This window comes from Amphiura filiformis, chromosome 7 (genome assembly GCF_039555335.1).
Source record: "Amphiura filiformis chromosome 7, Afil_fr2py, whole genome shotgun sequence".
Lineage (NCBI taxonomy): Eukaryota > Metazoa > Echinodermata > Ophiuroidea > Amphilepidida > Amphiuridae > Amphiura > Amphiura filiformis.
Genome location: NC_092634.1, coordinates 36,162,132 through 36,166,544, shown reverse-complemented (window position 1 = coordinate 36,166,544; position 4,413 = coordinate 36,162,132).

Below are 4,413 nucleotides of genomic sequence, written 5' to 3'. Positions count from 1 at the left end.
TTATATATCAAAAATGTGAAAAATATCAAATTTTTATAATTTGTCATAAAATTTGTATTATATTGTGATTTTCAAAAAATGAAAATTATTTGATATCAGAAAGACATGCTTCAGATTCAGAATGCAATTCGATAGGTCTGAGGTGCTCTCATGTCCCACAAAAATACTGTCGAAACGCAATAAACGCTAATTTTAGATCCCTTAAGCCCGGTTCATATTATTCGATGAACTAGACCTCAATCATTGGCATGCTATAAGATCACCTTCTTAACGGTATCTTGAGCAAATTCGATATTTCTGTCTAAGTTTGACATTCTTATTATAATTAATACTTCACTTTTGGTCAACAAACGTCCGTTAAAAATCAAATGAATAAACACATGACTTGCTAAAGGTTATTCGAATGTATCGGACTATGTGTCGGGCTTATAGACCTATAGAGTACTGGTGAATTATAACTTAGGCACTGGTGAGATAGCAAACGCATCTAACTTTGTAATTTAGAACAGCAAATGGCACTGAATTATTAACATAATCACACAAGCAGACAAAGCGTACCACATGTAAAAAACAAAGGCATATATCTGAAACTAAACATAAACTCAAAAATAATCAATACCTATAGTAGTATGCAGCTTATGAATAATCCTGTTATGGTTAGTTTTAGTTGTTGAATACATTCCTTAACTTGATGAGAACTTTTTGAACGTAAAATAAATAAAATAAAATAAACCGCTTGATGAAAGAAACATATAAAGACTTTGATGAATCGATCTGTTACGATACGATGTTGCAGGCATATGTACATCCGAAGAGTTAGCTGAAGCATTGTGTATAGGAACAGAAATGATATGTAGTCGTAATGTGATGAATCCAATAAATACAGTTGTGAGCAAAATGATTTAGTAATTGAACAGTGGGGTGCATGCTCCCCAAATTCCTCACTACAGAGGGAAGCGACTCCTCTCTTACAGCAGCGGTGACATCACTGATTTGCAGCATTGTGGGATCTTGATTGGTCATTGTTGAAGTCATTAGATCCTTATGGCTTCTTTGGCATCTTCTTCCTCTGTTATAGTCTCCAGATTGCGATTTCCATCATTCTTGATTTAAAGACATCCACCACACCAGTTGTATCTTCTGATACATTTTGTGGTATTTCGTTGTCCCATCCCCATGAATCACATTTCCCAGTACATCTTCTAGCCATGCTTCCAATATAGCAAGGACATTCCATGTCTGCCAGAATCCTTGCTACTGTCACCAGTTGGATTTTGTTCCCAATAGCTGGTAATCATCTGACCAAATGTTTGGGAACATATTTTTAATGACCTTGATCAAATCAATAATTATTGTTTTTCATGAAAAAAAAACTAAATCAAATATTAACCCTACATGAACCTCTTCATTGAGGCTCATTGTATAGATAAGAAAGTGCAGATTAATTTACATTTTATTTCAAGTCTCTATTATTTGTAGTTTTTGAGATATCTTGTTTACAGTTTTTTTCAGTGTAGACTGGATGACTGTGTTCATGACAAGGATATAATGTAGAGACAGCAGTTCTCTTGTAGTGTGTGTGTGTGAATTTCCCTTCCTTCAAAGTTGTGACTGTATGGTCTTCACATAGGGCTACACAGTCCTCCCAGAATTACAACTATGGCTACCAGTAAATAAACACTCTTTCAGCATTTATTTTTATAAAACTATAAAATATCTAGAGCAAATTTACCTTTGTAAAGCAACTTTCCTCAACAGAAATCAACATTGGAGCATCAAACTGATGAACATGTTTACCCTTGAACATGCCATCATCAACAATTAGTGCGACCCATTTCACATGAGTGTCATGTAGAAAAGATCATGACAAGGTCGTACCAAACATTGGAAATGTTGGCAATCTCACAGTAAATTCTTCTACGCAGGTTAGCAGTAAATCATTATGATTTAAAAAATCAGGCGCTTGGCCCCACTTCATCGGTACAAACATGTCCGCCATGATGGATTTCTCTGCTTCTAAATTGATAAATGTCAATTTACATAATTATGTAAATTACGCTACGTCATTATACGCATGCATTTATTCATGAAACCCCATCTGCAGTCCGCCAGTTATTTCACACAAGCATCAAGGATAGCTGCCCTATTTTGGTAGTAATCCACATTTTCTGAATAAATGGAAGACTTCATCTTTTCAATTTGTCTATCCCCATATCACATCTTCTTCACTAAACTTGCTTTCTGTACTTCCATTTTGGTCATGTTTGATTGTTTGCTTCCAGTTTTTGTTTATTTTGGGCAATCAGTTTGCAGTTTTTGTCAGACTCTTGTAGTTTCTTTGACCTTTGTTTTTGTGTCATTAAGCTCATCCTTTAGATTTTGAAGCAACAATGAATCTTTGTGCAGGATATCAATCTCCTCTTCATGATGTTTAATCCTTTTGTTTACATTTCTGGTACTGAGATAAGAAAGCTTTTGACTTGCTTTTCCATATTCATAGCCACTATATTCAAAATTTGAATGTTTAGTCTTGTGTGAAGCCTTTAAACTTGAATGCAATGTAAGAAAACAGGCAAATGTTTTGGCCCATTTCCCCTCAAAAAGTGCCCATTTAAGTTTCGGGTTGCTGTCAGAAGGTATATCTACAGTGTTGATTAAGACATAGAAGTCCATAGCTTGTAGTGTTGTGCGTTAATGCGCGTGTCAGGTGCGTCCTTAGTGTCCACAGACGAGCTGCCCATTTATCCTGCCTGGTGAAATGTGGTAGGCCCGTTTTGGATTGGTCCATCCCATCTATGGAAATACACAGGTATTGCTATCAGACCTAGACTTTTCCTTATGTCTTTCATAAACATCCCTCTCCTTTCTGTAAGGTAGAAATTCAATACTTGTTCATAATATAATGTTAAAAACAGGCCTAGGGGTAGCCCTTTGGGGAAGAATTTTGTGTTTTGAAAAGAAGAAGAAAACCAAAAAAAGAAAGAAGTTACAAAACAACAGGATACCGAATTTCATTTGGGGGAAGTGTTGCAGAAGTTATTTCCTCTTTTTGATCGTGGAAGGTTTCCTGCAGCATCTGTTGCAGAAGGGTTTCATCTCTCTTCTTAATACTGTACTCCTGCCATAAAGAAATAAACAAGTCATTAAGAATATATACTAAAAATTATGATAATTTTCTCTCATTAAATGAGACTGTTCACTTTCTTATCCCGTGTCACAAATCAGTCTTTCTTTTGAACCAATAGTCTTTCCCTTGATGCAATGGGTTGGTGTCCCTACAGTACCATCTTGGGAAGAATTTAAGGTTTGTAAGGAAGGCAGAACAAAACAAACAAGTCACATGACCTTGTTCTTTTTCCACTTAAGGTGGTATTGGAGGCATTTTCTAGAAATTAGGAAATGCTTTGAGCATGTACACTGATCACTTTGGAGCATTGGAAATACCTTAAAGCACCTTTCGTGTATATATATGGCTGTATGACTTGCATAGGTAATTAATAAATATATTTAAAATTTTGAAATAAAATGGTCATACTCATAATCAATTAAATACCTGAGTGGAAGAAGGGCCCAACTCCAATTTTTGGCTCTTAGCGTAGCTAGGTGAGCCTGAGTCATTGCAGTCAGTGAGGACTGTATTTTTGCTACATATTTTGGCCACTTGCGTTCTTGCTTTTTATGCTAAGGTTTCTTTTGTTTATGATATTTGGCTTTGAAATTACGTTCCAAGGTTTGCTTAGTTATTTAGCAATCGATTGCACTCCTTTAGAAGTGAATTTGGGGTGGGGCAAGTACTTATTTTGAAGTGAGAAAAGTCAAAAGTCGTCATGAGAAACAAGTCATTTCTATCGTTTTGCTTGGTTCCCTGTATGCGCTAGAGATTCTTTTGGTCTGAGTAATTTAAGTTGTGAGATCATGGCGGGAATTGACGGATTGCACTATTTTTCTTTGGGAAAGTGACCTTTTATCATGAATTTTTGCGGTGATCTCACATGGATAGAAACGTGATTGGATGATTCCTTTGTCCAGATTGTTCATTGAGTTCTCGGGAGTTTTGTTACCATGGGACAACACTTCAAAATATTTAGAGACCAGCGGCGTAGTAATTTAGTTAAATTAACGCTAAATAACCAGGGTTGCCAAAAAAATTCAGCACGAATCGCAGGTCAAATAATCGAAAAAGTCGCCCAATTTTTTTTTCTTTACCCTTTGCATTCTATGGGGCAGGAAATTGTCCCGGGAAAATCTTCAAAAGTCACCTAATTGGGTTGCCAAATCGCGGGTTTGACAACCCTGAAAACAACGTCTCGACAGCGAAGGTCACATCTGGCTATTCATTATCATTTGTCTGATCATTGTTTGTCTGGCACGCTTTCTACAGCGTGGGTTGGGAATTCTGAAAATCTGTAAAAA